Consider the following 10,000-nt stretch of genomic DNA (forward strand, 5'->3'; position numbering starts at 1 on the left):
TGACGTCCAGCTGCTCCACCAGGTGGCGTCGTGGGTTGAAAACGCAGCGACCAGCGGTGGAGAATTGCAGTCCCAGGTACCGGAAGGTTTCACCCACACGTAGGGCGGGCACGGTGGCGTTGCCCGCTTTGAAGGTAACGTCGGCGTCGACCTTCACCTTCTTGTCGCGCCCAGACGCGACTAAGGCGAGGGTGAAACACTTCCGGGCGTTGATCTGCAGCCCCAGATGGGCGAGGGCTGCGACGGCTGCGTCGATGAGGGACTGCAATCCCCTCGCGGTCGATGCAAAAAGCAGGACGTCATCTGCGAAGGCCGCATCGTTAACTCTGCGACCAAGGATCCGAGCTCCGATGTGGGAGGGAAGTTGACTCAAAACATAGTCCACCGCAAAATTGAAAAGGAGGGGGGAGAGGGGGTCACCCTGACGCACACCCCTAGCCGGCTGCAGGGGCACGCCCACGTCGGCGCCGCCCGCTATCACCGTCGTGCTACCCTCGTAACACCTTTCGACGTACTCAATAAAGCAATCCGGCAGGCCATGAGCCCTCAGCACGGGGCGGAGGGCGGCATGGTCCACCGAATCGAACGCTTTAGAGACGTCGATCGATGCCACAAAAACAGAGCGACAGGAGCGGACTGCGTCGGTGAGAGCAGTGTCCAAGATGAAGGTGTTTTCCAACATCCCATCCCGGGGGATGAATGCCCGCTGACGTTCGTCCACAGCACATGCACGCATCAGGCGTGACGCGAGAACCTTGTGAAAGGTCCGCGCCAACACCGAGCAGACCGTAATGGGGCGAAAGTCAGCGGGGGATGTTGGTGCAGCCGTTTTGGGGAGAAGTGACGTCCGGGCGCGAAGCAGACGCTCGGGGAGGGCGCGGGCCAGGAGGAAGAGGTTCAAGAGTTTCACCAGGACTTCATGCGGCAGGCGCCGCAGCTCCGCTGGAGTCAGGCCGTCCGGCCCGGCTGCCGATCCCCTGGGCGGCAAGGCAGCAGCGACCTCCTCACGTGTGACCGGCCCCCATAGGCACTCAGGAGCGACAGGCTCCGAGTGCGGGAGAAGGCGGTCACGGATGAAGCCGGCGGTGGAGATCGGCTTCTTCGTGAAGAGGTCCGCCCAGAAGTCCAGCAGACCGGGGATGTCGGGTGGCGGCTGCAGCAGGGTGCCGTCCAGCAAGCCGCGCACGCAACGCGCACGCGACCTACGGAAGGCGTCCTGTGTCCGCGCGTATTCCCAGCGGCGCCGCTTGCGCTTCTGCAGCGGCGGGGCGGCAGGCGGCCGCTTGGATGGTTGGCGCGGCCGCTGTGTCCTGGTGATCGACCTCTCCCCCCTGGACCCGACCGACGCAAGGGCATCCGGGAGCATGCCCAGGATGACATCGGGCGGCGTGCCCCGCCCCAGACCAATGACTCGATCCAGGGCAGAGAAACGCTGGGCGGAAGCAGGTAGCCCCGCCAGATGCTCCCAGATGGCGGCGTCAGTCGGCCCCTCCGGCGGCGGCCCGGTGGTGTCGGCCGCGAAGTCCTCGGCTGCGTCGACGGGCGGCGCAGCGGCCTCGCCCGCGTCAGGCAGCGAGCTCGCTGCTCCACGGCGGGACGCCGGCTCTTCACCCCGACCGATCTCAAGTGCCTCCATGAATTGGCGGACAAGCTGCTTGTGGGCAGCTTGCCGCCGTCGGCACTTGATTGCCTCAAGCGTTCGGTCGGGGAACATCCTGGTAAGTTCTTGATTTACAAAGAAGAACCGGGCGTCCCTCTCAAGGAACAGTTCGGCCTCTGCCTTGGCGAGCGACAGGACTTCTTCCTCCGTCCACCTCGCGCGATGCCTCTCCGTCACGATCTCAGCGTTGGCGGCCGCAGGGTGTTGGCGGCGGCGATGGACCCCGAGACCGTTCTTCGTGGTAAAAGTGCGGTGGCACTCACTGCAAGCAAAGGGAGCTACACAAACTATCGCATTTTCGTTACGGCCGGTTGGCCGGATAGGTGCTGGGGTAGCTGGGGTGGCACCTTCAGCGGAAGGGCCACCATCTCTTGTTTCTTGTCGGCTGCCCCCAACTATAAAGGGATAATGCGAGGGGGGGCTGGTAACCCCCCCAAGCCCCTGGTGCGGTCTTCCACTCTGCGAAATCAGCGGGCCCACGAGAAGGGGAGAAGACCGCAGGAGAGGAGAGGCTAAGAGGGCTAGGCCCATGTATTGCGCATCACTCTCCCTGTAACTATAACCCAAGGAAGGCACCTCGCAGCAGCAGCACGACTACATCAAGACCGCACTTCGAGAAGCCAAGTCCGGATGCAGCCACACCGCCGCCACTTGGCCACCTTAAGAGAGTCATAGTTACTCCCGCCGTTTACCCGCGCTTGCTTGAATTTCTTCACGTTGACATTCAGAGCACTGGGCAGAAATCACATTGCGTCAACACCCGCTAGGGCCATCGCAATGCTTTATTTTAATTAGACAGTCGGATTCCCCCAGTCCGTGCCAGTTCTGAGTTGATCGTTGAATGGCGGCCGAAGAGAATCCGCGCACCCGCGCGCCCCCGGAGGAGCACGCTAAGGCGGACGCGGCCTCGCAGCAAGGAAGATCCGTGGGAGGCCAAGGCACGGGACCGAGCTCGGATCCTGCACGCAGGTTGAAGCACCGGGGCGCGAACGCCGCGCAGGCGCGCGCATCCTGCACCGCCGGCCAGCACGAGGCCAACCAACGGCGAGAGCAGACCACGCCCGCGCTAAACGCCCGCACTTACCGGCACCCCTACGGCACTCACCTCGCCCAGGCCCGGCACGTTAGCGCTGACCCACTTCCCGACCAAGCCCGACACGCCCCGATCCTCAGAGCCAATCCTTATCCCGAAGTTACGGATCCAATTTGCCGACTTCCCTTACCTACATTATTCTATCGACTAGAGGCTCTTCACCTTGGAGACCTGCTGCGGATATGGGTACGAACCGGCGCGACACCTCCACGTGGCCCTCTCCCGGATTTTCAAGGTCCGAGGGGAAGATCGGGACACCGCCGCAACTGCGGTGCTCTTCGCGTTCCAAACCCTATCTCCCTGCTAGAGGATTCCAGGGAACTCGAACGCTCATGCAGAAAAGAAAACTCTTCCCCGATCTCCCGACGGCGTCTCCGGGTCCTTTTGGGTTACCCCGACGAGCATCTCTAAAAGAGGGGCCCGACTTGTATCGGTTCCGCTGCCGGGTTCCGGAATAGGAACCGGATTCCCTTTCGCCCAACGGGGGCCAGCACAAAGTGCATCATGCTATGACGGCCCCCATCAACATCGGATTTCTCCTAGGGCTTAGGATCGACTGACTCGTGTGCAACGGCTGTTCACACGAAACCCTTCTCCGCGTCAGCCCTCCAGGGCCTCGCTGGAGTATTTGCTACTACCACCAAGATCTGCACCGACGGCGGCTCCAGGCAGGCTCACGCCCAGACCCTTCTGCGCCCACCGCCGCGACCCTCCTACTCGTCAGGGCTTCGCGGCCGGCCGCAAGGACCGGCCATGACTGCCAGACTGACGGCCGAGTATAGGCACGACGCTTCAGCGCCATCCATTTTCAGGGCTAGTTGCTTCGGCAGGTGAGTTGTTACACACTCCTTAGCGGATTCCGACTTCCATGGCCACCGTCCTGCTGTCTTAAGCAACCAACGCCTTTCATGGTTTCCCATGAGCGTCGATTCGGGCGCCTTAACTCGGCGTTTGGTTCATCCCACAGCGCCAGTTCTGCTTACCAAAAGTGGCCCACTTGGCACTCCGATCCGAGTCGTTTGCTCGCGGCTTCAGCATATCAAGCAAGCCGGAGATCTCACCCATTTAAAGTTTGAGAATAGGTTGAGGTCGTTTCGGCCCCAAGGCCTCTAATCATTCGCTTTACCGGATGAGACTCGTACGAGCACCAGCTATCCTGAGGGAAACTTCGGAGGGAACCAGCTACTAGATGGTTCGATTAGTCTTTCGCCCCTATACCCAGCTCCGACGATCGATTTGCACGTCAGAATCGCTACGGACCTCCATCAGGGTTTCCCCTGACTTCGTCCTGGCCAGGCATAGTTCACCATCTTTCGGGTCCCAACGTGTACGCTCTAGGTGCGCCTCACCTCGCAATGAGGACGAGACGCCCCGGGAGTGCGGAGGCCGCCGCCCCGTGAAGGGCGGGGAAGCCCCATCCTCCCTCGGCCCGCGCAAGGCGAGACCTTCACTTTCATTACGCCTTTAGGTTTCGTACAGCCCAATAACTCGCGCACATGTTAGACTCCTTGGTCCGTGTTTCAAGACGGGTCGTGAAATTGTCCAAAGCTGAAGCGCCGCTGACGGGAGCGATTATTCCGCCCGAGAGCATCCCGAGCCAACAGCGGCGCGGGTCCGGGGCCGGGCCAGGTAGGTCCGTCATCCGGGAAGAACCGCGCGCGCTTGCCGGGAGCCCGAGCGCCCAAAGGGGCGAATCGACTCCTCCAGATATACCGCCGGGCAGCCAGCCAGGACACCGGGGCTCTGCCCAACAGACGCGAACCGAGGCCCGCGGAAGGACAGGCTGCGCACCCGGGCCGTAGGCCGGCACCCAGCGGGTCGCGACGTCCTACTAGGGGAGAAGTGCGGCCCACCGCACACCGGAACGGCCCCACCCCGCGGCGAGTGGAAAGGCAACCGGACACGACCCCGCCGCGGATTGCTCCGCGCGGGCGGCCGGCCCCATCTGCCGAGGGCGGAGGCCAGTGGCCGGATGGGCGTGAATCTCACCCGTTCGACCTTTCGGACTTCTCACGTTTACCCCAGAACGGTTTCACGTACTTTTGAACTCTCTCTTCAAAGTTCTTTTCAACTTTCCCTCACGGTACTTGTTCGCTATCGGTCTCGTGGTCATATTTAGTCTCAGATGGAGTTTACCACCCACTTGGAGCTGCACTCTCAAGCAACCCGACTCGAAGGAGAGGTCCCGCCGACGCTCGCACCGGCCGCTACGGGCCTGGCACCCTCTACGGGCCGTGGCCTCATTCAAGTTGGACTTGGGCTCGGCGCGAGGCGTCGGGGTAGTGGACCCTCCCAAACACCACATGCCACGACAGGCGGCAGCCTGCGGGGTTCGGTGCTGGACTCTTCCCTGTTCGCTCGCCGCTACTGGGGGAATCCTTGTTAGTTTCTTTTCCTCCGCTTAGTAATATGCTTAAATTCAGCGGGTAGTCTCGCCTGCTCTGAGGTCGTTGTACGAGGTGTCGCACGCCACACCGCCAGCCGGCTGTGCACGCTACCGAGTAAGTACCGGTATGCGAACCGCCAGGCGACGGGCGCGCATCGCACGTTTAAGGAGGCGCGGCCGGCCCCACAGGCGGCCGCGACGCTCCCATGTCTGCGAAGCGGGGCAAACGCCGCGCGCTTCAGTATACGTAGCCGACCCTCAGCCAGACGTGGCCCGGGAACGGAATCCATGGACCGCAATGTGCGTTCGAAACGTCGATGTTCATGTGTCCTGCAGTTCACATGTCGACGCGCAATTTGCTGCGTTCTTCATCGACCCACGAGCCGAGTGATCCACCGTCCTGGGTGATCTTTTCTTAGTTTCCACTGTCTCTTTCAAGACAGTTGCATAGGCGGGACGTAGGCGTGTGGCGGCCCCTGTTCCAGCGTTCTGTGTCCAACGGCCTCACGGCCGATGGGCGTCGTACGGCTCCACACCGGAGCGGACAGGCAGTCGGGCGAAAGTCATTCAAAACCGGCGCCAGGCGCCAGGTGCCGCAGGCCAGCCGCTCCAGCGCTTCAGCGCTCGTACCACACAACATTGGCGTTAGTTTTGAGAAGCACGCGTGGTTCCGCACGCGGCGCACGGCTACTGCGAGCCGTACAGGTAGCGTGTTGCGCGACACGACACGCACATCGAAAGACATGCAGTCTAGTCGGTAATGATCCTTCCGCAGGTTCACCTACGGAAACCTTGTTACGACTTTTACTTCCTCTAAATGATCAAGTTTGGTCATCTTTCCGGTAGCATCGGCAACGACAGAGTCAATGCCGCGTACCAGTCCGAAGACCTCACTAAATCATTCAATCGGTAGTAGCGACGGGCGGTGTGTACAAAGGGCAGGGACGTAATCAACGCGAGCTTATGACTCGCGCTTACTGGGAATTCCTCGTTCATGGGGAACAATTGCAAGCCCCAATCCCTAGCACGAAGGAGGTTCAGCGGGTTACCCCGACCTTTCGGCCTAGGAAGACACGCTGATTCCTTCAGTGTAGCGCGCGTGCGGCCCAGAACATCTAAGGGCATCACAGACCTGTTATTGCTCAATCTCGTGCGGCTAGAAGCCGCCTGTCCCTCTAAGAAGAAAAGTAATCGCTGACAGCACGAAGGATGTCACGCGACTAGTTAGCAGGCTAGAGTCTCGTTCGTTATCGGAATTAACCAGACAAATCGCTCCACCAACTAAGAACGGCCATGCACCACCACCCACCGAATCAAGAAAGAGCTATCAATCTGTCAATCCTTCCGGTGTCCGGGCCTGGTGAGGTTTCCCGTGTTGAGTCAAATTAAGCCGCAGGCTCCACTCCTGGTGGTGCCCTTCCGTCAATTCCTTTAAGTTTCAGCTTTGCAACCATACTTCCCCCGGAACCCAAAAGCTTTGGTTTCCCGGAGGCTGCCCGCCGAGTCATCGGAGGAACTGCGGCGGATCGCTGGCTGGCATCGTTTATGGTTAGAACTAGGGCGGTAGCTGATCGCCTTCGAACCTCTAACTTTCGTTCTTGATTAATGAAAACATACTTGGCAAATGCTTTCGCTTCTGTTCGTCTTGCGACGATCCAAGAATTTCACCTCTAACGTCGCAATACGAATGCCCCCGCCTGTCCCTATTAATCATTACCTCGGGTTCCGAAAACCAACAAAATAGAACCGAGGTCCTATTCCATTATTCCATGCACACAGTATTCAGGCGGGCTTGCCTGCTTTAAGCACTCTAATTTGTTCAAAGTAAACGTGCCGGCCCACCGAGACACTCACTCAAGAGCACCCTGGTAGGATTGCAACGGGGTCCGCCTCGGGACGCACGAGCACGCACGAGGCGCGTCGCACGCCTTCAGCTCGCCCCACCGGCAGGACGTCCCACGATACATGCCAGTTAAACACCGACGGGCGGTGAACCAACAGCGTGGGACACAAATCCAACTACGAGCTTTTTAACCGCAACAACTTTAATATACGCTATTGGAGCTGGAATTACCGCGGCTGCTGGCACCAGACTTGCCCTCCAATAGATACTCGTTAAAGGATTTAAAGTGTACTCATTCCGATTACGGGGCCTCGGATGAGTCCCGTATCGTTATTTTTCGTCACTACCTCCCCGTGCCGGGAGTGGGTAATTTGCGCGCCTGCTGCCTTCCTTGGATGTGGTAGCCGTTTCTCAGGCTCCCTCTCCGGAATCGAACCCTGATTCCCCGTTACCCGTTACAACCATGGTAGGCGCAGAACCTACCATCGACAGTTGATAAGGCAGACATTTGAAAGATGCGTCGCCGGTACGAGGACCGTGCGATCAGCCCAAAGTTATTCAGAGTCACCAAGGCAAACGGACCGGACGAGCCGACCGATTGGTTTTGATCTAATAAAAGCGTCCCTTCCATCTCTGGTCGGGACTCTGTTTGCATGTATTAGCTCTAGAATTACCACAGTTATCCAAGTAACGTGGGTACGATCTAAGGAACCATAACTGATTTAATGAGCCATTCGCGGTTTCACCTTAATGCGGCTTGTACTGAGACATGCATGGCTTAATCTTTGAGACAAGCATATGACTACTGGCAGGATCAACCTGGGAGCTGCGTCAACTAGAGCTGAGCAGCCGGCCGCCCGGGAGTGTGTCCCGGGGGCCCGCGCGAACACGCAAGCGTCCGCTCAATTATTCTGCAAACAGGAGGAGGCTGAGCTCCCCTGCACCATACACCTCGAAACCCTCTCAGGTCCCGGCGGCGCGCAGCGCCGTCCTAAGTACTTGGTCGGGTTCGAGAGAGGCGCAATCGCCCGGAGTTTGGCGAGTAGACGCTTTAGGTGCGACCACCCGTGCTCCCAACTGAGCTTGCCGCTGCCGACAGAGGCCCGGGAGCGTGCTGTCGTGGCATTGCCGGCGGGAGACAACACGCGCCACCTACGGTGACCGGCAGCTCCAACGCCAGCGCCACAGAAGGACAAAAGCCCCACTTGGGTGCCGAAGCGAACTCTCCCAGCACAGCGCACGCGCCAACACGTCCGCACAGCTGCGATACAAACCACCTGCGAGAACCGCAGAGGCGACCGAGCAGCAGACGGCGTCGCGGCGCCGAGCGCCGGGCGGCGGCGCATCCTCAGCGCACACAGTCCTCAATCGGACCAGCACACTGCAGATGTCCACCGCGCTTCGCACCGGGCCCGCGAGGACCTACTTTGGCCGCACGGCGCCGCGTGCAGGGTGCGCCGGCGCGCAGCTGCGCCGCCTGCCGCCTCCGTCGGCCGGCGCGCCTGCCACTGGCCGCCCCCACCAGCCGGCTGTAGCGCGTGCGCCCACGCACCGCGCGGCCAGCACGCCGGGAGGCCCCCCCTCACCGGCCGGGGACGGTCCCACCCAGCCACCGCCGCGTATCGCTTCACACCCACATGCCATTCACGTTCGTGGGCATGGTGGGTATCGCTGGAACAACCGGTTGGTAGCTCAACCGATCGTCGCCATCACTGATTCACCTCTAGCGAGAACAACCGCACCACAACGGTTTACCAGTTGTTCATTTGCGTAACGTCACCAGCAAACGTAGGCGTCCATCGCCATTTGCAAATTCAACGATTGTTGCATGCCTGTGTCAGGTGTCACGACACACTATGTCTGCCCACATACACGCAACAACATGTGCACGCTTCGCGAACACGTGGAAGGTGGCCCCCGTACGTATGCGATGTCCATTGCGCGAACGACTGTCAACCGGCCTCTGTCGCATGTCGCAGATGTGGAACGCAGTGCACCATGCTATCACGGTGTGTGAGAAGAGACGACTACGTCTGACAACACGCGCCACTACATCAACAGACGGCTCATGCTGATCGCCATCCAGGGCATACCACACTGCAATCCAGCTCTTATAGGGAGACGACACGTAGCTGAGTGCACAACATTTGGACCGCATGGTTCGCCGTTGTTGGCGCAGTCGTTGTACGGTCACATGTACCACGATGTATCATTCAGTACATGAGGACCAATGTGCAGTACAGTGTGTGATTTGGACGTACAACATCAGCGGACAGTTGACACAGGCCGTACCACAGCGTAGGCTACGTGCTTCGCCATGCGAATGCCAATGAACAACTGCAAATGCCAATGAACAACTGCAAAGGGCATTGAGCATGTACGTCCTGCTGCCATCCACATTACAGTGTATAGCTGCAAGGTGTTTAACATGAAGCGATACACTGGGGACCGGGCAGTGCGAGTAGCAAACTATATTGCGGGGGTTGCAGTTAGGCAACACTACACTAATTTAACGCGTCGTATGACAATTACAGAGCAGGTTAAGGCCCAACGTGTGTTGGGTTAAGGCCCAACGTGTGTTGGGTTAAGGCCCAACGTGTGTTGGGTTAAGGCCCAACGTGTGTTGGGTTAAGGCCCAACGTGTGTTGGGTTAAGGCCCAACGTGTGTTGGGTTAAGGCCCAACGTGTGTTGGGTTAAGGCCCAACGTGTGTTGGGTTAAGGCCCAACGTGTGTTGGGTTAAGGCCCAACGTGTGTTGGGTTAAGGCCCAACGTGTGTTGGGTTACAGCGCAATATGGGTTACGTTAAGGGGCAATATAGGTTAGGTTAAGGTACGATATAGGTTAGGTTAAGGTACGATATAGGTTAGGTTAAGGTACGATATAGGTTAGGTTAAGGTACGATATAGGTTAGGTTAAGGTACGATATAGGTTAGGTTAAGGTACGATATAGGTTAGGTTAAGGTACGATATAGGTTAGGTTAAGGTACGATATAGGTTAGGTTAAGGCGCAACGTGG

The 10,000-nt window shown here is 59.1% G+C and overlaps 2 non-coding genes and 1 pseudogene across 2 annotated transcripts; all 3 read right to left on the bottom strand.

Annotated features, from left to right (window-relative positions):
* Nucleotides 1-5,203, bottom strand: part of LOC124607569 — a 7,962-nt pseudogene extending 2,759 nt beyond the window's left edge.
* Nucleotides 5,204-5,391: 188 nt separating this feature from the next.
* LOC124608221 lies at nt 5,392-5,546 on the bottom strand. The gene has a single exon (XR_006978909.1). It is a non-coding gene; the product is annotated as a 5.8S ribosomal RNA (ribosomal RNA).
* A 351-nt stretch (nt 5,547-5,897) lies between these two features.
* Nucleotides 5,898-7,807, bottom strand: LOC124608885. The gene has a single exon (XR_006979438.1). It is a non-coding gene; the product is annotated as a small subunit ribosomal RNA (ribosomal RNA).
* Nucleotides 7,808-10,000: the final 2,193 nt, after the last annotated feature.

Source organism: Schistocerca americana, chromosome 3 (assembly GCF_021461395.2).
Source record: "Schistocerca americana isolate TAMUIC-IGC-003095 chromosome 3, iqSchAmer2.1, whole genome shotgun sequence".
Taxonomy (NCBI): Eukaryota; Metazoa; Arthropoda; class Insecta; order Orthoptera; family Acrididae; genus Schistocerca; species Schistocerca americana.